We start from the raw sequence: 24,987 nt of genomic DNA on the forward strand, positions 1-24,987 counted from the left end.
GAATTTGCGAATGAAGATTGCGTATTGTGCAGAACCCTCAACTATGCTAAGAATTTGACTATTTTTGTGACGTCAATCTGGGCTAAAACAGTGCAGTAATTTCTTTGTATATCAAAACTTTCATTGATTTTTAAGTCATTCAATCGTGAATCCTCATCAGTGGTTCTTAAGGTTAAACATTCCACAAGCACGATATTTCGTGTGTCTTATGTGACGTAGATGCGCAATAGTTAGTTATGTTATCTCTCGATATACGCATTCTGGTTTTTGCAGTCGCGGTGACCAACATTTAGTGCGCAGCCAACTTCATAAGGTGCTTAACAGAACACTGTTACCTGTTTATGAGGCGAGCCAGCAGGACCCCAGATCATTAACAGCTGTTGCAGCAATGTTATTTTGAATTGACAACTCGTTGAATGCGGTCGTGTGCTGCCGGGCGGCGTGTTTGCAACATTGTTTGGGATCAATTTTGCGCGGTTCCAATATCAAAAGCACAAAAAAATAACAAATTATAAATTATTTATATCATACTGCTGAATTGTGCTGCACCACAGATAGTTGTCAGTTGCTGAGCTTGTGTGTGTTTGCAACTGATGCTTTTTTTGTTTTGTTTTGTGTGTAAAATTTGTTGGTGTGCCCAGAAAGGGTGTGTACAAAAAAAAAAAAAACTACTCGTGTGCAGCTGTAAACAGGAGACGGGCGCAGGAGTCACGACCAGTGCGACAGAGAGAGGGAGGAAGCCAGAGCGAGAGAGACAAGGAGTGCAGTAAGTGTTTGGATCTGTTTTGTGCGGGTGGGTTGCAAAAGGGAAGAAAAATAAAGGGAGGGGGACCGCTTAACAGCGGCTCAACAAGAACAACAACAACTATTGCAGTTGTTCTTGTTTTTGCTTTCTTGCACATTTCTCTAATGCATTTTGGTATTTCGCTTTACACTTATCTGCCGCCTGCTCCTTTTCTTCTCTATGTGTGTGAAAAATCAATATAAACAGCCATATGTGTGTGTGTTTGCTTGTTTGTGTTTGTGCAGCAGCCGGCTGCTCCTGGGGACGCGCTGCTGCTGCAGCAGCAACAACAATAAGAACAACACACAATAAATGTTACCTCAATAACTTTGAAAGCCGAGCGCTGTTATTGTTTTATTTATTTGGCTTGCGTGTTTAATTAGTTTAAAGCATGCTAATTTAACTAAATGCTGCTGTTGCTGCTTGTTGCTATTATTTTTGCAACCACCCAGAATACAGTCAAAGCGAAGAGTAAAATTGTCGGTAACAACAACAACAAGCGATAACACCAAATGCGCTGCTTCTAACGGTGCTTCCGCTCAACTTAACGAAGCCAGAGAGTGAGAAAGACGAAGAGAGGAGAGAGCGCGTGCTGAGAGAGCATAGATGATGATAAGAACAAATGCGACACATTTTGATAATATCTGGCAACTTTTCTCTTTTATCCAGATTTTGAACTTGCAAATATTTTTATGTTCATTTACATAGATAAGTTAAGCGCTGCTATAAACATGTATGTATGCATGTGAATGTGTGTGTGTTATCAGTGCTTTTGCTTTGAGCTGCAATTCGTCTACGCTACTTATTATTTATTATTATATAGAATATTTTTTGGTTGACTGAACTTCCTGCTGCGCCCTAATTTCAAATATGTAAGCTTTTTTCATGGGTTTTTTGGGCTCATGCTGAGTCACGCGTCAAAAGTGTGACTCACACACACAAGCAGGCATAGGTCAGTGCATGTCGTCCTTGACAGCGAGATAAATATCTCAAATTGCCAACTTAACTTTTTGGCGACATCAACAACAACAATAATCATGAAAAAGAACTCAAGCAATTCCTGCACAAGTTTTTTGGCGCCTATGGCGTCACTTTTAAAGGGGCGTGGCAGGCAGCAATTCACAAAACTCCGACTCCAACCGATGAGCTCAGCAGCAGCTGAAGAACAAGGGGCAGAAGAATAAGAACAATTGGTCTGCTTGAGTGAGTTGCTCACGACGAACTTGACATTGAACGAAACTTATTAGTATGTGCTGCTGCAGGGGAGTGAGGGAAAGAGAAGAGAAGAGCAGCTTGCGGTTGATTGCGGTTTATTTTTAATATGCTCGGCTACTGTATGAAGTTCGTTAAAGATCTTTAAGCTGGTCACACTTCGTTTCCAGAGTGGTTCATTGTAGAGATTGGGAACAGCTCGGTTATTTCTATTATTCTATGGTATTACTATTATTATTATTGTTATTATTTCATATTAATTTTCATATTTCATTACTTACAAATTAATATTGTTAGTGTAGTTGCAATTGCCTATCTACCATTTGTTAGGGTATTTAGTAGTTCGCATTGCAAATGCTCAGCACTTATCCTTAGCCTTGACAGACTCGCGTATGTGTGTGTGATGGGAACCGAGTCGAAGATGCAATCACATTCAAAGCGCTGCTGCTGCTGCATCAGATTGTGAGAACAACAACTAACCAAAACCCGTTGCCCGCCCACCCACCTCCGCCTCCGTCTCCTTCGACTGCCCACTCCTTTCCACTGCACTCCACTCCACTTCGCCCACGGGCAAAAGTGCGCTGCCCTTTTTTGGGCTGCCGTTCGTTGTTCGCCTGCGCAAATTCCTCAGCATCTTTTTTCTTCTTTTTTTTTTGTATCGAGGAACGGCGCGTGCGCCACGTTACGCTCCAAGGAGCTGCTGCTGCTGCTTCTGCTTCTGCTGCTGCTCAGATTTATCGATGTGCGGCGTGAGGTTTTTGCTTGATTTTCGTTAAGTGTTTTCAGTTCTTCCTCGGCTGCTGAGCAGCTTATTGGTGCAGTTTTACGAGCTTGTTTATGGGCTTGTTGTCAATTTCGACAAACGCTCCAAAAATGCTCTATATATAGCATAAATACGTATGTATATATATATACATACATATATATAACTGAAACTGAAACTGAAACCACATCTGTCGCTCCACAAATTGAGGGATTTGCATTTGGGCAGCTGACTTGGCAAATAGCGCGAGTCGACATAAGGAAAACAAGTAAACATGTGCTAGTCGAGTACTCCCGACTAACAGATACCCTTTCGTGTGCACAGCAAATGCTTGAATTGTTATTGATAAATAATTATATACGATTTGCTTCATGATGAAACTTTTGCACATAATCCATATTATGTCAAGGCAGATGCATATTTGATAAGAAATATATATCGTTAAAATGGTTGCTATTATCGCTATCGTTAATCGATTTCGACTATTGATGCTGATCGAGATTGTATATGTTATGGGGTCGCAGATGCTGTCTTCTGTCATTTTAAAGAGCGATAAATCGAAAAGACTCGGCTAAAGATAAAGCATCGCTTGGCATTCTTGCAACAATCTCAATGGAATTTATTGCAATGGAATCTAGACTGAAAATAAGTAAATGAATCGCAAATATTAGTGTCGAAAAATAATATTTTATCATCTCGAAAATGTAAATGAAAAAATGCTGGGATTTTACATCACACAATTTGTGCTCATCTCTGAGTGGATTTGGGTGCCATTATAATAAATTGCTTATCGATGTTTTGATGATAATAATAGAGCACCCATAAAAATTGAATCCAAGAACCGTTCGTTTTTTTTCGTTTTTGTTTTCTGATGTCTTTTTTTGTGTCTTTTTTATTTGTGATATTCCGTTTCAGCAGTGTTCTGGTTTGCCAAACACAATTAGCATAAGCGGATGGGCTGCAAATTAAACGAAGCAAAGAAGACGAGGCAGAAGAAGCCGAAGAAGCAGAGGAGGCAGAAAGAAGTAACTGTTCTAAACTGGCCAGCGTATCAGCGACAAAATAATAAATGGTAACTGACCAAATGAACGACCCGTAGCAGAGACGAGTCGAGTCGGGTCTTCATCGCCGTCGCATCTATTCATAAAGTTTATTGCTCCACATGCCCCACATTTGTGTGGCACGGTTTCCAGCGCCAAATCAAAGAGTAGCAATCTGTAATCAGCGATAAAATACTCGTAACTCTTTGCGCCAACACACAAAGGAGCGAAATATAACATAAATTACTAAATTGAAAACGCTGTCGGATGCCACCAGTAGGTAGTCGTAGGAGGGGGCCGAGAGAGAGAGACAGATAGCTGATCGTTGGCTGTCTCTCTCTCTCTCTCTCAGTGAGCTTCTCACAGCTCATCATCTGTGGAAGATGCTTTTTTCTCAGCTGTCTGAGTGCAAATTAAAAATATCTGCAGTTATGCAAATTGTTTACTAATCTATGAATATTCAACGGTTGAATAATGACTGAGTGCGGCAGACAAAAGATCAAGTCCATAAAATATTAGGGGTCAAGCGTTACGTAATGCAGATCATATTAATCGGCTGTGGAACTTTTGATAAAACGCCGCATTCTCTTGCAGCAAACGGAAACATTTGAAGATAGTAGATGGTGGTTATTATCATCTTAGCTAGCAGAATCTTATAATCATTAAGTGACTGTTTTAAATCCCGGGAGTGTTTTTATTTAGAGAGAACAACAGCGAACAACAATCTTTGGATGATAATCGTTCAACTTTTGAGATAATACAGATTAGGCTATATGCGAATATCGTAGATAATTAATATAGATATAGATAACAATATAGGTATAGATTTATTTTAGATAAGATAGCAATAACAAACATAGATAAATATATTTAGATATAGGTAAATATATAAATAGGTAAAAATATGCATATAGATGCATATAATATATAGATATAGACATAGGTAAAGATACATTTACAATGAGTATATATATAATAAGTACAGATTGTAGACATAGATAACTATATGGATTATGACTATGATATATATATATATATAAATATATATGTATATCCATATTCCTCATAGCTAGATATATATATAGATATGGCTATGATGTGCTAGATAACATTTAAGAATTTGGATTATAGATAATACAGATTGTATCTATATATATTTATATATATATAAAGAACTAGAAGTGTAGTCATGAAGAATATGTGTATAATATATATATATATATATAACTATCTTTGCATGGGAGAGACAGATGGATCCACTCAGAGACAGATTTATCTGTAGATAACATGGTAGATAAGTGGCGGTGTTCAGCAGCAGCCACTTTGCTCACTGTTTATTTGAGACAATTGTGTGTTGAGCTGAGATCATATTAAATGCAATTTGAGGCATCTCGCTAACTGCAGCCAGTTGAAGAAGCCCTATGAGTGGTGGGCGGGGCTGGCTCGGGCTGGGGACCTGGGGATCGTCGCATTGGGGTTACACGTTATATTTGTTGGTATGGTTTGTCTTTATTTTTCCCCCGTTTATTTCGATTAATTTAGCATTCAAATTGCGAATGACTTTAATTGAAAAATGCTCGCGTTCAAATGATTTGATTAATTGCGCATTGCTCGTTTCTAAGGGAGGTAGTACATACCCCCATCCCCATCCCCATCCCTATCCCCACCCCCTTGGAGCGAGTGATCTTTGTCGTCTGGCTTGCGGCTTGTGTTGTCTGCTCATGTCTGGATTATTGACATTTGTCATGCGATGGAAAAATGCGTTTTATTTCCCTTTTCCTTTTTATGTTTATATTTATAGTTTTTTTTTTTTGGTTTTGGCCAACATCTGTTTATATACATATTTATATATATTCTATTTCCCATTATGATCAATATACATGAAATCCATATGAGTCTGTCAAAATGGAAAAGTGGATGCCACTTAAGGAATTGGGCCCAAGCCATTTGTCGGGGCACAAACCACATTTGAAATGTGGCATTTTCACGTAACACAATTCTTACACAACTTCTCAAATTATAAATATACAAATGTGTAAGTAAATAAAAGTGCAACTACAAAGTAAATAAATATATATATATGTAAATATTCTGAAATTCCTGAGTATCATATGCAATATATTGTTTATTAAACAAATATTTGGTAGTTGTTGAAAATATAAAAAAATAAAAACTTTTTTTAAAGATAAAATCCGAAAATTATCCAGAATTAACGCTGTGAATAGGCTTAGGATACTCGCCGGTCTACTGACAGGACATTGTAGACTAAGAAGTCACCTAATCACAATAGTTAGAGGAAGAATCCTCAAGACACATCCTTAGCTAGAAGAAGATGCACCATCCCAGGGATGCATATTATGAGCTCCAAAGACATAGAAGCCCTCAACCCAACACAGATTCTCGCATTCGTGCAGGAGCAGCTGGGGTTGATGGAGGAGAAGTATAGGCTGAGAAGGGGGCACAATATGTCTAGTAGGTCGCAGTGTAGATGTCCCGATAATTATAATAATAAACGCTGTTTACTTTTCGAGCAAAAGTTCCTATTTGTGAGCGATCACTGTACATGTATATATATATATCTATATATATAAATAGATTTCCGCGCTCTTAACAATTAAATGTAACTTTATAATTAAGTCCACACGTGCCTTCGGGCATGCTACGCGTCCCCCCTATCCCCCTACCCCGAAATCCCCCCAGCTCATATTACGAGTTTTCCCCTCCAAAAAATAAGAAGAAAAAAGAAAAGATTCCGTTGCGACTAATTTTAGTTCAAAGTTTGGAGTTTTACATGTGTTTCATTTTTCTTCTTTTGTTGTTTTTTTTTTTAGAAATTATGATTTGACAGCTGCTTTCCTGAAAGTCTTCTCTTCTCTCCAGTCCATGATGGCTGTCACTAAAGAAATTAGCTTTTAACAACAACAACAACAACAGCAACTTAAACGAGGCAACACAATTCAATATCTAAAGAAAATAGGGAAATGTGGCAACCACAGCTTTTTATAGCTTATCATTTTTTTTGTATTCTGAAAAGTGCTCGTCGCATTTAAATCAACATAAATCAATGTACAAATGCCCTCCATTCGAGTAGGGGTTCTACCGCCACCTCTAGTATAAAACTATTAAGTCCAACTCCAACTACAACTCGAACTCGAACTCAAAGTCGAAGTCAAAGTCGAAAAAAAAAACAAAAAATTAAATAAATAATCAAAAATATTAAAGTGCAATCGATACAAGTTTCAAGTTGACTTCGCTGTGGAATGAATGCTGGGCAGCATCTCCACTTTGTATACCCTTACCGAGGGTGCCATGACTTGTGTAACGCATAAGCCATAAGATTCATCACTGTTTGTTTGTCTTTCAGTTTTTGTAATCATTTCATACTCTACGAACTCTTCAGATAAGTTGTGACAGACATGTTGTATACCCTGTAGCCATTGGAAATGAGTATAATGATGCTAAACTGGCAGAAGGATGCCAGCTTCGATCCCATAAAGTATATATACATATATTCCGAATACACACACCTAATTGATATCTTAGCCCGTCTCGAGCATATCGATAAAAATCGATTACCGATGGCGATGAAAGTAACACTTTTAATTATATTTATTTCTAATCCGGTTTGTGGCCCTAACATAACATTGATAATCTATTAGGGTTTCATCAAGATTGGATCGTTTGCATACCATTTCTCGGCAAGGGTATTCAAACATTGGCAACAAAAAAAAAAAAAGAGATGAGAAACAAAATCTTGAGAACTTCTTTCACGTTTCTTCTGCTCAAGTGGCAGAAACAGGAAGCGAACTAAATATAAAACCAAGTCATGGCCCTGATCTGCGCCATATGTGCCGCAAGGGGAAACCCGAACTCGAACTCCAACTCGAACTCGAACTCGAATCCGAATCGGATGCCAAATACGTATCCGAAGTCGTTTCGCTGTGCAACGTGTGGCATTGAGGCAGCCAGCGGGCTGCTGCCTCCATTACATTATTGCAGCGATCTATTAGCAAAGCGACAATTGTGTGGCAGCGAGGGAGTAAGGGCTAAGAGCAGGGACTCGTCCAGCTGGCTGGCTAAAAATAGACAAGCACACACACGCACACACGCACACACACGCACACACACACACGCACACACGCACACACACGCACACACACATACGCACTCAGATGAGTGTGTCTTTGCATGCCTTTTAGCAATTGCCGTCAAGTGGGAGGGCAACTTTGGTGGAACTGTTCGATCTGCAGATTCAGTTCGATCCGTCTATATCTGAGAAATGCGATCTTGATCTCGTGTCGAGTCGTTGAAAGGCTGTGCGCCAATTGCCATGCAAACAATAACAACAACAACAGCAGCAGCAGCAGCGACATTCAAATTCCTCAGCGCCATTCGCAATAAACCTGAGCATTGTTGTTGTTGCTGCTGCTGCTGCTGTTGCACTTGAATTGATTGTTGTTTGACATGGCCACGAGCCGTGGGGCAACTTACACACACATACACACACACACACACGTTTGGCTGTTCCCAATGGCCCTTTGGTTAGCGTCTAGACGTGTTCAATGGCCTGCAATGTTGCAATTAGTTCACTTTGAGTTCGAGTTGTGTCTCAAATTTGTTTATCGAGCTGCTACACATTTGATGCACTCTTCTTGTTGTTATCTGGGCTTAATTATCGATAAGTGTCATCGATAGTAAAGTCGCTAAGTTAAATACTATTTTACATTCGATAACAATCGCTGTAAATATTACCTGAACGCGTTTGCTCTTTTTGTTTCTTAGCTCTTTCAGTTTCTTTCCAACACATTATTAGTCAATATTTGCTGCATATACGAGTATATTAATATCCATTAATATCGATAATATGTTTATTAGACAACAGTCCTTTAAATCAATCAATGACCAATATAAAGTTGAATTCCGACTGTCAAACTAGAGCGAACGGAAGAATGTATTTGACATAGTCATCAACGCAGCTGAATCGATTTAACGACGATAACATGGCATATCGATAAATCGATAGCACAGCAAAATGTGTGTGTGTGTGTGTATGTGTATGTGTGTGATTGAGTGTGTTTTTCGTTTTGTTTTTTACGCTGCACTATTTGCATATATGCCTCCAAGTGTTATTCAACTCTTTTGGCCCTTATCTGTTTGCACACGAACAAAAGCAACGTACGCTGCACAAATATTTATTTGCGTTGTTGGCCAAAAGGCAGCGCCAGATCACGCAGCAGCGACAGGAGCAACAACAGCAACAGGAACAACAACAACAACAACAACAGGAACAACAGTCGCTTACAATCTTATCGCAAGCAAATGTTTAAATCTTTTTTTTTTTTTGCTTATAAAATAGCAAATGCCCAAGGGGAGAAAAGGTAGATGTGTGTTGTGTGTTGTGTGTGTGTGTGTGTGTGTGTGTGTGTGTGTGTGTGTGTGTGTGTGTGTCCGTGTGTGTTTGCATGGCGTTAAAGCTGCACTAATGAAGGGAGCTGGGCAGTTGACATATTCATATAGGAGGAGAGAGAGTTAGAACACAGCAGTGAGCTGGCTTCATAAAGGGGTAGCTGTCATTGACACTGGATGCTGCTGCCGTTGCTGCTGCTGGGCGTGTTTGAGGATGCCACTGACGCCAACTGGAACCTTATCAGAGAGGCCTGCTGACGTGCCTCTTGATGGTGTCTGCCTCGGCAGCCTGCAGCAATGCAATGACCTTTGAGCCAGAGCCACCCCCGAGTTGCAACGGCAACGGCAGCTGCTGCAGCAAGTATATTCTTTTTTTTTTTTTGCCTTTTCTAAAGTGTAGCAACGAGTAGTTGATTTAGGCAATTAAGGGACAAGGTCTCAGTTAGAGTGTTGCAGTTGCAGCTGTTGAGATGCGGGCACCGTTTCGGGTCAATGGCTGCGCCATGCAAATATTTGGACAACCCAAAACCACAACAACATAGAGCTTAATTGCCGATCAAAATTGAAAATCAATTAAATTGCCATTCGATGACAATATCCAAAAATATCAACAACGACAACGATTCAACTTCTCAATAAAATTATTGTCAAGTGTCACTTTCGCTAGGCAACAAAAGAAATAATAACGAAATGTTCACAATACAAATACAGTAAGTGAGATTGGGCTGGCCGAGAGCGAGTGACAGACTAAGAGATACCTTATAAATCTGCTGTGTTGCTGAGTTGATTGATCAATATTTATGTGTATCGATAATATGTCAATAAGTATGCTCATAATTATGACAATATTAATCACTCTTTTTGTATGGATTTCAATTGTGGTATGCCGCTTGCATACTCGGCTCGTTTACAGGGTATGCAACTCTCAACTTGAAAGACCTTTCATTTCGCGCACTTCAATTTCTAATAAATATCTGTTGCCACATTGTTGTTAACGGCTTGCGCTTTCAACTGGTAACTGGCCACTGACCAAAATCAAATACAAGCTGCGCGTTGTAGGAATGGGGAGGGGGGAGGCGGGGGGAGTGTGGCAAGAGTGTTGGCTGCTGCTTTAGATATTTTGTGCGTTTTGCTTTGTTTTGTACTGCTTAGTTTGGCTTTCAAGGTCCGCATTTGTTATGAATGTGCCCCAAAACATTTCCTATGCATTCCATTAAATTAGCGCATCATCCTGCCCACCGCACCAGCCCCCTCAACGTTCACATTTGGAGTGCGTTGTCTTCGCATGTTGCGTGACAGTTGCTCATTGAGCAAAGGAAAGCGTTGCATGCTTCTCGGCTGCCAAACTTAATTTTATTTGCTTGCTCGCAACTTCCTCGCCTTTCCCACTGCTTGACGCATGCATTTGCCTAATTATAGTTAGTAGTTCCCATTAGAGTTTTGGGGTTATGTTTGGGCGCCCAGTGAAAAGTTGTAACTCTCAATCAACGTCATCGTCATCGTCATCGCTTTTGTTGCTATTTGTTGTCATTTGTTATCGCTGTTTGGCGTCGTGTTGTGTTGTGTTGTGTTGTGTTGTGTTGTGTTGACCTTGTGTGTGATTTCCTAAACATTCTTAAACCACACCCGTTTCGACACTTAACACACATAACAGACTGTGATTCTCACACTGAGTGTGTGTTGTCAGTGCCCAAACAGCTGTTTAAATGTCAAACTTGTCGATTCATAATTCCGATATGCTAAACACAAAGCAGCCCACAAGCAGCTTTCGCAAATAGAGTTTGATAAGGGAACAGAGTTCTACACATATGCTACTTACATACACATATATATATATATAGTAATTCCCTCTCGATAAAAGTGAATTGCCCACCTTGATTCGGCTCAGTTCTCTTTTTGCACTCACATTTTTCAATAGAAAAGAATCTTTTTTACGTGCACATTTATCGATAAAGTTTCAACTATAACAATTCAACAATAATTGATAGTCATTTGTTTACCCCCATCGCATCCACTATCCCATATTGCATTTGATATGCACAAAGGAGGAATTCACTTTACCAAATTCAACAAAATAGCTCAATCCATAATGAACTACAACCAGTCCTTCGCTCATTCTGTATTTCTTTTCATACTTTGTTTGATACCGTAGAGATTGCGACTTGCAGGCTAGGAAATCGATAAAATCGATAATTGCAAATCGATAAAGCCACATATATCTTCTACAATTTGAAGGCTACAGTCACCAAATTTGGTTGGTAGGTTGTTGGCGATGTCCTTCTAAGATTGGCATATGCCAAAGTAATGGGACACAATTTGAAAGGCAAACGTGGACGGTATTTCTTGGCTACACCCAACCTGTTCTTTGCTGCCTGGCATTACTTATGGACTGCAATGCTCTGAATTTTTATCTATGATTATATTTTACTTTCTTTGTTTAAACAGGGTTTTATTCGTTTGTGACAAAACTGGCTAAAACGATTTATTTAATTTCTCTTATTTTTCAATTCTTCTCGTTGTAGTTTCCCCCGTTGTGCGGTGCCAAAGTTAATGTTAAACAAAAAAACGCTGAAGCAGCAACTTTAAGGTAAGTTAATAGCCAGTCTTGGCAAGAAGTCTGTGAAAGTGCAATGCACGCGCGGGGGAGGTTTTTGGGGGTGGTGAGTGGGTAGCGGGGAGACGGCGACAGAAGAAAGGTGGCTGGGTTGGTCTTGACAATGCCAACGTACCTTGGCGAGCACTTACAGGGTCTGAAAGTGTCTTAAAAGGGGTGCAGGACTCCCCTCCCTACCTTTCCCTATCCACTTTATGCAAACCTAATGCATTGTTCTGTTTATACCCTGTACCAATATCTGAAAATGGCATATACCTTTCTATGTATAAGCTTGCTTTATCTGTATGATATGTCCGATGACTTGAAGCCAACTAAACACATATTTAAAGTATAAAAAAGAGATGATAAAAATGATTCACATTTTAGAAAACTTTCATCGGTTTAAAGAGGTGTGAAGTGTTTAATATATCCACATTTTTACAGTCAGCTGAAGTCACAGAAAATTGCCTTACTAAATTACTTAAACATAAAAGGAGTATTTTCTGGTTTGAATTTTTGTTCACTATGTTATTAATTAATTCATTAATTTAATGTGCACTAAAAGCAAATCCGACATTTTCAAGAAATGTTTTAAGAAACATTAAAACTCAAATTATTTATTTATTTACGAACAGTTGCATTTCAAATGATGTTAGGCCAAATTCATCCTTTATCTATATCTCTCAATCAATATGTGAAGCGGAACTGTATACATCCATGTACCATATGCATATAGTACGGGGTATTTGCTGTACAGTCATACTCGATTCTGGGCAATCTATTCCTGAACCTACTGTACTCGCTGCACCCTTTGCTGGCTTAGTTTGGCTTGGAGTTTGACTGTGTCTGCTGGCGCATATTAATGCTTGTGGTTATTTTGATTTTAGCTTATGCTTTACACACACACACACACACACACACACACACACACACACACATATTGTTAGTCTGTTTGTCAAGTGTTGGTTGTTGTGCGCTGCTGCTGCTGTAATTTTTATGTCTTCGAGGCTTCTGTAACACCCATATTCACACACTCATCCTCTAGCCCCGCACCCCAACTCCTACCGTCTCACACCAGCATATATCTTGGCGAGTATCCCTCGCTTGTTGTCTGACGCTTTTTCAACCCCATTTTTTTGCAAAATATCTATTTGCTGTGTGCTGCCCCTTTTTGTTATTTATTAACGCTTCGCAGGCGCATAAATATTAAAGCGATGTGTGTTGTGTGTGTGTGTTTGTGAAACTGATGAAGCGTCTCGGCTTGTCGCACGAGCGGAGCTCAAATTGCCAACGCCCCAAAGAGTATGCAACTCATTCAGTTGCACAACAATTTAACAAAGCAGCCACGAAGTATGCAACACTTGCCTCTCTGATCGCCAATTTTCATTATTTGCAGAGCAGAAAGTTAAGAAAACTATTGCTCCCCTTCAGGGGCAACATCAACTTTGAATACGCTATGTATATATATATATACTATATATTTAGAATAAAGTACTTTAGCTTTAAGCTGGCTAAAGTTGGCATCAACTGCACTTTATTGTTGGCTGATAGTTGAGCACTTTATGTGGAATATCTCAAATCGTATTTCGTTTCGGTTCCTTTTTGGTTAGTGTTAGACTTTTTTCGGTTTGTTGCGTTATTTTACAAGATGATCTAATGATATTTTACAAGATGATCTAATGATATCGGCTCCAGTAACTGGTTATTCAAACATTTGCATTTGGGGTAATGGGTATCTTTTAGTTGAGCTATAGTTGCACCCAATTTTATAAACATTTCGATTAGCTTTCGTAAGTTGACAGAACTATTGTTAAATCTTTTTACAGGGTATCGGTTAGTCGAGCACTTCATACAGAATATGCTTTCAGCGTTCTTCAATCAACAATTTCATTGTTACTCAGCGTGAGTTATTTACCGACTTTCAACTATTTACTGGTCTCTGAAACTTGCAGAGTATCTGGGTAGTCGAGCACTTGACCTCAACTTAGCTGCAGCTACGAATTGCAAACAATTCTGTTGGTTGTTGTTTTTTCGTCTTTTGGGAGAGATAAATTATTATCATAGTTTCTGTTTTTTGGGTATTCCAAAGAGACACAGCGACAAAGAGACGCCAACGCATTTAAATAGTTTATAAATATTTAATGCAAACATTTTGTTGGTATTTTGTTTGTTTTTGATTGGTTTCTTGTTGCCCATTGATTGTAATTAAGCGGCAGCATTTGGCGGAGGCGTCTCGCCGTCGCAATTTAAGGATCGTGGGTGCTGTATGGAATCTATTGGCTTTAAGCGGAAAGGTCTTAGGGGGGGAGGGGTCTCTCAGATTGTGTAGTCTGCTTAATTAACAGCATTTTTGTACAAATTTGTTTGTCATCGCTTTTGTGGCACAGCAGCTGGCAACTCACTTATGTTGGCCAATTGCCAAAGCGACGCATTTTTCTGGTTTCATCATTTTGTCTTTATTTTTTTTTTTTACCAGTTTTGCGTACAGAAAAATTGCAGTTTTTCCTTTGCAACTAATGACTGCCTGCCCAAAACCCCCCCACCCCAACAGCAAAATCATTTCTCAACTTGCATATTTGCAGTGGCCACGCTTCTTCAATGTGTGTGTGTGTGTGTGTGTGTGTGGCCCACTGGCCAAGTGCTTTTGGTTTTGGGCCTGGCCTAAAGAAAGCTCAGTGCCGCTCTTCAAGTACCTGGCAAACATGTGTACAGTTGCAGGGGCTTTCCATCAAATGCGTCTAATGCACGTTTTCCCGAGACGTGAGCAGACACATATGTCTCTGTAGAAAGAAAGAAGGAGAGAGTGAGTGAGTGAGCGAGCGAGAGAGAGATGGAGAGATGGAGAGACGGAGGGAGGGAGAGCGAGAGAGCAAGACCCAGACATAGACGACAAACCCAATACCAAAACCGTAAACCTAAATCCAAAGCCAAAGCAGTAATGCTCTAGGTCAAGGCTGGGCGCGGCGGGCGTTGCGTCTACGTGAGTCGCCACCAGCCAATTGTTGCTTCTTCTTATTGTTGCTGTTGTTGTTGTTTTTACTCATTGTTGTTGACACTTGCAGTTACATCGATAAGCAAACGGTGAAAGCAGCAGCAGCAGCAGCAGCAACAACTGCTGCCCAAAATAAATACATTAAAAATGAACAGCAAATGAAATAACTACTACAGTTTGTATACTCTACACAAAAAGTCCATCAAATGCAGAAGAACGAATTGAAAACCGATTGAAAATCTTAACTGCAACTTTACTCTTTTTTTCTGTCTAAGATGCAGTTACAGGAACTGATTTAATTAGTCCATATCAGGGTATCAAACCCGAACTCGAACCCGAACCGGAAACGCAAATTTATCGGTTGATTGAATTCCAAATCGGAATCGCAATGTAAAATTTGTAAGAAACCGATTTTAGGTGCTGAATGCCAATATAGAATTTAATACCTTTAACAAAATCCTTTCATTTTACATACCGAAATTGGAAACGGAATCGAAATGCTGTGTTTTATTTATTATATTTTATATTCGATCACAACGTGTGAAGTATCCATAACGTGAGGGTATACAGAAAAAGGTGTTAAGAGCGCTCTTGACACATGGCCAGGGAATGTGACAGATACAGATTTAAGATCTGCAACTGCAGCAATTTGATTTATGGCCACCTGTCAGCAGAAGCAGAAGCAGAAGCAGAAGCAGAAGCAGCAGAAGTTGCCACCAAATGGATGTGCAGTTCTGCTGAAGTGTGTGTTGCGCTTAGAAAGCAGAATTTTTGGGACTATGGGAACCACAATCGGGGCGAATCTCTGGGAAAACCGAAAGTGCTGGCTCAGCTCACGTAGAAAATGATAGATCACTGACAACGGACGGGGGCAAGAACAAAGAATAGACATCTGAACGGGGCCTAAAACTGGGCTTGCACTCATTTTACACACGCCTGAGCCGCAATTATGGCCGCCTCTTTTTGGGGCAAGAGAAAACGCTTCGATCATTCTTGATAACAAATTTGAAATTAATTGCCAGATTCTACGGGTTCAGCGAGGAAGAGTAGAAGTTTGTTTGGTTGAGGCCTTCCATATCTTTGGATCTCACTGCATGCATTTCTAGGATGTTGCATCTTCTTCTAGTTAAGGCGACACATACTCGCTTTCACAAGGCCTGCATAGTTCGCTACTATAAATAGTTTAGCTAGTTGACTTCTTAGTCTTATTACTTGCTTAAATCGTTTGTGAATGTAGCCACCCAAAAGACATGTGGCTTGTCGGAGTCCTGGAGTCTCTGCCCAGCTCCGTTGTCGGCTCTGTTTGTCTTCGATTCATCGAAGTTGCAGTCGTGTGTTGTGTGTGTGTTTGAAATTATGAATAAAATAATTTTGATTTGAAAATAATTTGCATTGTTAATTTATGCTGTAAAATCAATTTCTAATTTTTCTATCCATAAAACTTGAAGCAGTTTCATAGCTAACAAGTGATGCTGTCTATCGTCTGCTTTGCGTTATTAAAACTTGTCTTCAACTCTTAAGAAGAGATTCAAGATGATCTAGATTCGAGTTTATCATGAGTGCGTTTTATCGATCGAAATCAAGATCAGATTCGCTGCCATTAAATAAACTAAATAAATTGAAATTTTATAACAATTTAATTGTTACGCTCTTTAAATGTTTGTCAAAACACACGCCAACGTTCGCATAACAACAATGGCAATAAGCGAGAGGCATCACATTAGTGGCCAAATTTGGAAAACATTTAACATTTTAAAACATAACATTTTTCTAAAATCTTAAACCTGGGAATTCAAAAAAGATGAAAAGAGATAAACAAACAACAAAATACCACAAATGGCAAACGGCCCAACGCCTTTGAACATAATTTATGGCCAATTTGATTTTATTTTCATTCAAATTTTTATTTCACTTTAAGTCGCTTTTTTGTTTGTTTTTCCCCCCCTTTTTTTTGTTGGTTTCTTGCTTTCTTCCATTCTGTTTGCATCTCTTTCTTGCTTTGCAAAATTTTGATGCACACAAATTTTGAGGCAAAACACAAAATTAGAAAAAAAAAAACTGGCTCCAAATTTAGTTTTTACGTTTTTGATGATGTTATTGAGTGGCGATCAGGAAGAAGCATAAGGCAGGCGGTCGTATAAAAAACAAGTAAGAGTGCTGTAGTCGAGTGAGCTCGACTACGATGTACCCTGAACGCAGTTGTTAAATATAATCTAGTTTTATTGAAAAATTTCCTTTAAAAAGGTGTAAACCCAATTTATATTATATATATATATATTTTCAACTATATCTTGGGTCTTTCTTATGCTTTCTTGATGATCCATAATATGCTTATGAATATTATGTATTAATTAGAAGCTTCTGCCTTTAAAATTGTGGCATTTATTGCGATCGGCAACTGATTGACGTTGAATTGATATTCGAACAACGATATTCGATAAAATAAAGCAAAGTTGATCTGCGCCGGGTATACGAGAACCTATGTTCCAAATTTGTAGTCTCTGAGATCCGGACGGACAGAAGGACATGGCTATATCGACGCGGCTGTTGATCCCAATCAAGAATATATATATACTTTGTGGGGCCGGAGATGCTTCCTTCTGCCAGTTACATACATCTGCACATAACCAATATACCCTTTTTTTTTTTACCAATTTTTAATGGGTTCAGGGTATAATAATAATAAGAAGAAGAAAGGCAATTAATTTATGGGAATTTCTTTCTTTCTTTCTTTTCATTTCTTTTTCTCGGGCTGCTGCCGGTCTTTGAGTTCGTTTACATATTCAAATAGAAATCGAAAGCGTTTGATTTTTCAACTAATTTTTTTGTTGTAGTTTCTTCTCTCTCTCTCTCTCTCTCTCTCTCTCTATCTGTCTCCATATATAGTAATATATTGTATATCTCGCCATCCCTCTCCGTGAGCAGCTCTTTTTGTTGTGAGCTTCTAATTTGGCTATAGAAACAATAAAATGATGATGGTGTTTTTGGGGGATTACATAAAACTTATCGAAGAAAGAAACCAAAGCTTCGCTTGCTCGTTCGATTTGTGTGTGTGTGTGTGTGTGTTTGAGTCGATTTTTCTTTTTAGCGAAATTAAGTAATAGATTTTATTTTATTTTTTTAATTTGTAAGCCAACCCATCGAGAAAGGAGGGGGCGTGTCGTTTGGCTAACGATGTGGCTGACTGATTTATGCGGCGTGAGAAGCACAGAGAGAAGCGGCAAGTGTTGCAAGAGTTTTTCCACAGTTACTGCACCCCGGCACTTCCCCTACAGCTTTTTATCTTTCTACCCATGTATTGCTATATTTATATAAATTTATCTTGGCTTTTCTTCTTCTTCCTCGGCTTCTTCTGGTTTTTCCCCAAAACAATAACTGTAAGCACAACACTTTTTGGCTTTTGTTGTTGTTTGTTGCACACATTTAACGCACTCACGTTTTTCAATGCAATACGTACACACATAAAAAAAAGCCGCAAAAGCCGCAACTTAACAAATGCTCTTGCTAAAAGAGAGTACATTTGTTGCTCCATCTGAGTCATGCTCAATTTGCTTCAAAAATTACTTCAAAAGTTGGCAGTATAACAAGTTAAACCAAAAAATAATTTGTAATAAAGTTGAGAAATATAATTAATATGTCTTTTTAGGGAATCCTCAACTTCGATGTAGACCATTCTTTCTTGGACTCTCCCTAAATCTGTAATGATTTGCCTGCCACAGCTTTTTCAACACAAGCAATTATAAATTACAAGTAACAACAAAAAATAAGAAAGAAAATATTAAAACTATACGAAATACTTTTGTCGCGTACTTAATAACAAGATGATAAAGAATGACAAAACCAAAGATACCCTGTAGTATAACTATACTCTAAAAGGTATTACAAAAATAGTTAAAATAAATCAGCCAAAAAAAGAACAAACCGTTTTCCATTCAAGCTGTATTCAAGTTTTCGGCTATAACTTGGCTTTATATAAAACAAAATAAATAAATAGAAATTAATGAAATGTAAAGCCAGGAATCAATGAAAATGAGATTGTCAAACCGCATAGAATTTCAGTTCCAGTTCCGGTAAAGGTAATGAATTGGTTAAAGTTTTTTCCATGCATTCAGTTGCATTTTTTTGGCATTAAATGGAATAATAATATCGACTACCGTAATTGGTTTTTAAAAAATGTCGAAATGCGGTTCTAATTCCGGTTGTGAATGTCAATTGGTGAAGCGCTTCCGGTTCCGCTCTGAACCCAAATATAGTCCAAATTCTATTGACAATTAGATTTGAAAGTGCCACAATAAAACCCAAACAAATATCATTTATCGAACCATCGCCTATTTACTTACAGAAGTTTTCTTAAGCCTTAAGCCACCCTATTACCATTTCAGGGGTACAGGGTATGTGAAGTGCACGCTTGACTTTGGCATATATATGTATATTAATATATGTATATATATATTTTTTTTCTTTTGGGCCTAGCGGCTAAGCATGAATCGCATCCCAAAATTCGTGCGAATCTCTTGAAAAAAAAACGGAAGAAAAAATAAGCAAGCTGAAATTGCGCAAACTTTTCGCAGTGAATGCGGAATGTGGCATGACCTTTCGAGTCTTCAACTCTTATTCTGCGGCACATTATTCAACCTTATCACTTGCCACTTGCATTTGCATAATGTAAACTCCGAGCTCGAGTTCGAGTTCGCTTTCGGTTTCGAAGCTGGGCCTCCAACTGTGATGAGTAAAGCTCTTTTAATAGGATGACAAATATGCAAAAATGCACAAATATAATATGTGTGTGTGTGTGAGTGTGTGTATGTGTGTGTGGCATCTAATGCGTTGTCCAAGCAAATTAACGATGCATTTACGATAAGTTGTGTTGATTTCTTTTAATAACGCCCTAACTCTTCCCCATCCCCTGCGCCACAATTAATACCAATCTTTAACGCTTTCCCCTAGCGCCTTGCAGAACTTTGACCGCATGCAGTTGGCGAGTGTACAGATCATTAGTGACTATAACTATAACTATAACTTAACCAAACAGGTAACATTTATTATATAATGCTTACTACCATTGTCCGACTGCGTGATGCCCTTTTAACAGTGCATAGTTTTCGTGTTTGCGATTCAATTTCTTTACTACATTTTCAACTAAACTTGAATAAACTTAATGTTTAGGATATATATATATATATATATACTATATGTTTATATATACGTAAGAGCCAACAATTAAATATATCTTAGCTTAACGCCATTCAATATCGAGGATTTTGGTCATGGTGCTAAACTCTGCACTGGTGAATCTGTATTTGCACACTTCTTTTATGACTGCAGGGTATACACAAGCAACAACAAACAACAACAACAACAATAAAAGTACAACAAATTGTGCGCAACTTTAATTGCAAATTAAAAAGTCAGTGGCGCATAAATTTTGTGGCGATGACCAGCGTCGCAATCATGTTCCATATCTTAAATCGCATTTATATACATATATATATATTTTATATATATATATATATTTTAAGTCAATGGCAAATGCATGGGCCACGCCCACATGCCACGCCCAATGCCATGCATCAGGCTAGATAACTTTTACTTTGAACTTTGACAAAAGCACACTAACAAACTGGACAATCAGGGGCTAGTCATGCTTTATTGTAGGATGGAAGGGAGGGGGGGTGTGGGTTGGGGGACTGGGGTGTAGTCGGTATGCGTGTGTGTGTTGAGTATGACGCCTCCCAATTTATTGTCCACTTATGTTTTGTTTTTATTTTATCATTATCATTTTGTTTGGGTTGTGCGCTTAAAAGCGAATTTTATTTTAATTTGATTTCTGGTCACCAAGTGAGCTCCTCACTGACTGCTGACTGCTGACTGCTGCCCGCGCCTGAGTCATTCAACCCGCCCGCTAGCACAACTTTCATATATGAGATACCCAGCCTGTGTGTGTGTGTGTGTGTGTGTGTGTGGTGTATGCAGAGACAGACTTACGTTACTTTCTTCAACAAATTTGAAATACCGCCATCCAAACAAGAGTCCGCCATCCGCCAACCGCCATCCGCTATCCGCCACCCCGCCTATGCGGGTGCAGGTGCTGGTGCGGGGACGGGGACGGGGATGGGGCCAAGGTAAAAGGAGCTTTCGTTGTTGCTGTTTTTGGTGGGTGAAACCGATATTAGCTGAGCAGAATTGTTAATTAAGGCATGCGACATATGTTAATATCCAGTTAGCCAGTCTACACCTATTTTTCTCTCTTCTTCTCGCTGTTGTTGTTACTGTTATTGTGATTGTTATTTTGTTGCTTATGTTTTTTTGTATTTTGATTTTTATTTTGGCGAAACGGTCCAAGCCGGAAAGGGGAATGACGGATGCGATGTGTGGGAGGTGCGAGCATAAATGAATGAGTAATTCTTGAGTGAAATTTGCTTTGGGGGGGTATTATAGCAAATCGATAGCAATTTATCGATAACAGCCAGATAACACATTCGTTGAAGATCTTTGTTGTCGATTCTTTTACCAACAACATTAAAGACAATCTTCAATTTATTAAAATTTATGCAACATTTATCGAGTAAAGTTGTTATCGTTAATACTACATCATTCATAGATATTCATTCTTTTCAATCATATTAAAAATGGTTTGTTATATATATCTATACCGTTACATTTATCGCCAACATTTGGCTAAAGTGCTCAAGCCAAACTGATCCAAATTTTTAAAAGTATTAATTGCTTTGGACTTACTATTGATACTACAGCAAAAATGAAGAAAATGATATAGTTTTTGTTTTGTTTTTAATTCATATTAATGAACCTTTGGCATTCGACAAACATTTTTCATAATTTACTGAACTAAAATGATGATAATTTTGAACTCGAAGGCCAACTTGTTTACTTGAAAGTGTGAGTTTGAAATGAATGCTTGTTGCCAACAGACTCTAGTGCCACTTAAGCCATGTTCTATCAATTCAATCAGTCAATGAATCAATCAATCAATCAGCCACTCAGTCAGTCAGTCAGTCAGTCAGTCAGTCAGTCAGTCGGTCAATCGCTTTAGCTGTGAACACAGTAAGACTCATCGCCTGTCAAACTTGTCACCAAACTGCCGGCTTTGGGGACCACTTGTAATGCATGGCGTGTGTGTGTGTGTGCTTAAGTGTATGCGTGTGTGTGTGTGTGTGTGCGTAGTGAGATTAAAATAAAGCTGTAAATTTGTATATTATATATTTGTTGTTGCTTATGCGACGCGTGTTGCGAGCGAAAATGTTGTGTTTATTTCTTCATTTCGCTTCAATTTCTTCAGCAAGAATATCAAAAGGCTGTTTGGGGGCGACACTTTGGGGCTTTCTAGTGAAATTGAAAACGCATTTAATAACAGCGCCAAATTGAAATGCAAACAAAACAACAACAACAACAGAAAAACAGAAGAAAAAACATAAACTGCCGAAATTGTTGACAAATTTCACTTTCAGCAAGGCGCATGCACAAAGTGCCAAGTGGAATCTCTCAGGCTAAAGTTGTTTGTAGTCGTCTCAGCATCTGGTAATGGAATCACCATCGAAATCGAAATCGGTATCGGATTTGAGAGTTGAAATTGTAGTTAAAGTTGGCAGGCAGGCAGCCTGAGATGTATAAATCAAATTTCACAAGGCACTCAAATGAGATGAGTGCTTCACTCTCTGATTAGCGATAACAATTTTTGAATGCTGCCGGCGGCGCCAATGGCGAGGAGCGCCAACAACACTAACAATAACAACAACATCAATAGCAACAGCCACAACTGCAACAATAACCACAACAATAACAGTAAATTTGATTAGCCAGAACCGCCTTGTTTTTTGTTTTTAGGCCGCCGTTAGAGGGGTTAACGAAAGTGTTTGGCTGCAGCAAATGAACCAGAAAATATGTTGTTTTTATATTTTTGGTGAGCCCTTTTTTATATGTATGTATGCCTTGTAATCGTAAAGCAGCTAAAGCAGGGTATGCCACAGTTGAATATTTCAAGATTAACTCCAGAAGTCACTTCAAAAAGTTCTATATGCGTTGCGGTTGCAAAAATTTTCCAAATCATTTTCATTGAGTTTAAGTTTCTTAAAATATATTAACTTTAATACACATTTACATAACAGGGTTTCAAACCGAATCATATTTCCGTTCGATTCCATTATGTAAAGTGTAAAGGATATCGTAAGTTGTTTTTTTGTTTGGTTATTCGGTTCCTGTGACTGGTTCTTAAAAAAAATGTTGAATTTCTTTTCGGGTTGCAGTTTTCAATGTAAATCACATATTTAGGCAGCCCAACTTAAAATATATTTGAAAAGTACCTACTTACAGGGTACCCTTTAGTGCGGCTCTTGCGACTAGACCGCATCCATATATTAATATGGTGGTTTTTAGGGTAGGGCTAACGGTTCTGTGTGCAAGCTCGAAAGTTTTTCACGTTTTCTTGGGCAATTCGCGCGGCAGCGTCTAATGGAAACTTGCGTTGATCAGCCAACAAGTAATAAGGCAATATTTCGATTGAGATCTTGATGACTTTCCACTGTTTCCGATGAGTATGCGCAATTCGATGTTAAAAACCAAAAGTAAAAACACTAATTATGACGTGTGTTGCAAATGCCTTTTACGACTGACTCTATGCATTAATTTAATTATATGCCAAACAATGTTAACTTGACTTTTATTTGTTTACCATATATATTTACAGCCAAAGATTAGACAATGCCTAGCTAATGACTACATTTAATGTACTGTGCTAAGAGGTAAGTGCAACCAAAGCTCAATAGCTCAATAGGCGCAAGTTTGTTGCCTAAGTCTTTAGTTTGTGTCCCAAAAAAAAAAAAACAAAAAACAATACGAAAATTCGAAAATACGAAAACCTGTAATGCGCTGATGAATTGCCAAAATATAAAAACATTACAAAAAACACAGTGCAAACCGTTAATTGTACCTGAGTAGGAATTGGAATTGGGCGCAGATCAAGCGACAGAGACATTGACAACGATTTAAACAAGGACCGTTACATAAAGTAACCACATTCCATGATTTGTTTTCTTTTTTATTATTTTTTTTTGTAATACTTTTTACGTACTATCTCTCTCTGCTTCTGTCTTGTTAATATATATATATATATATGTATAGATATAGAGATATATATTGATGCTTATTATCTACATACACTAGCAAAGAGTATTCGAATTTTGTGATCTAATGTGAATTTATGAGTCATATATAGGTATTCTATATAACTCTCACCATTGATGTATATCGATCGGTCTAGCATTAACTCAATATCGAATGATCAATTTGAAATAACGGCTAAGTTTCAATCGGTTAACGGTTTCTGAGTTAAACGTTTCGGTTTCGATTTCCTTGCCTGCCAAGGAATCAGAGAATATCGAAATTCAAGTTACAATCGGCTAATTTCTGTTCCGGCTCGATTCCTTATCCACGATTCCATCATGGAATTTTGAATTTCGGTTTCTGTTCCGGTTTGGTTTCTGGATTCTCTGATAGAGTTGGAACAAATGTTTACTTGAGTTTAGATCCCTCTATCATTTAGCTGGCATACAGGAAATGGCAATATGAGGGTATTTCATAGTCGTGGAATTAGTTGGGATTATGTTTTCAATAATGTTGGTGCCTTTTGGCTCTTGCATGACACTCGTAAATATATTTGAGCAATTGTCATCGAGCGGCGGCTGTTTGGGCCGTTTGCGTCGTTTGGGCCTTCTTTTTGGTTATCGTCGCATTCGGCAGCGACCTTAAATGGTTTTTGACTTTGACTTCATTGGCTTTGCCCCGGCAATTGGCTGGCCCGCAATATTATTACTATTATTTTTTATTTATTTTTATTTATTTATGTATGCTTTTTGCCCGTTGTGTTGTCTGAGGACCTGCAAAGCTAATTAAGTTATTTGACTCGTTGTGTTTGTTTAGTCATGCGGCGCAAAGCTCTTAATTCTCAAAAAACACAATACAATCAACAAAATGTATAATGCAGAGTCAATAATAAGTCACAGACAAACATGCAAACGCAACTCAAATCGTACCCAATTCAGTTATGAAAAAGAGTTGTGAAAATTAAACGCAACTTTTAACGAAATACAGGTTAAAGCTCTATTAGGATTTAAGATGAAGCAACACAGCTGCCTAACAATTGTGTACAATTAATGAATAGCAACGCAAGAAGAATAATTAATT

General features: G+C 38.4%; 1 long non-coding RNA gene across 2 annotated transcripts; it reads left to right on the forward strand.

Moving 5' to 3' along the window:
- Positions 1 to 384: 384 nt before the first annotated feature.
- Positions 385 to 18,480, forward strand: LOC116805962. Of its 2 annotated transcripts, none has more exons than XR_004365468.1 (3): positions 385 to 766; positions 11,728 to 11,792; positions 18,437 to 18,480. It is a non-coding gene; the product is annotated as an uncharacterized LOC116805962 (long non-coding RNA). The 2 variants fall into 2 exon arrangements; XR_004365467.1 differs by lacking the exon at positions 18,437 to 18,480 and adding an exon at positions 17,923 to 17,982.
- The last annotated feature ends 6,507 nt before the right edge of the window (positions 18,481 to 24,987 follow it).

Source organism: Drosophila grimshawi, unplaced genomic scaffold, assembly GCF_018153295.1.
Source record: "Drosophila grimshawi isolate 15287-2541.00 unplaced genomic scaffold, ASM1815329v1 contig_848, whole genome shotgun sequence".
In the NCBI taxonomy this organism is placed as follows: Eukaryota; Metazoa; Arthropoda; class Insecta; order Diptera; family Drosophilidae; genus Drosophila; species Drosophila grimshawi.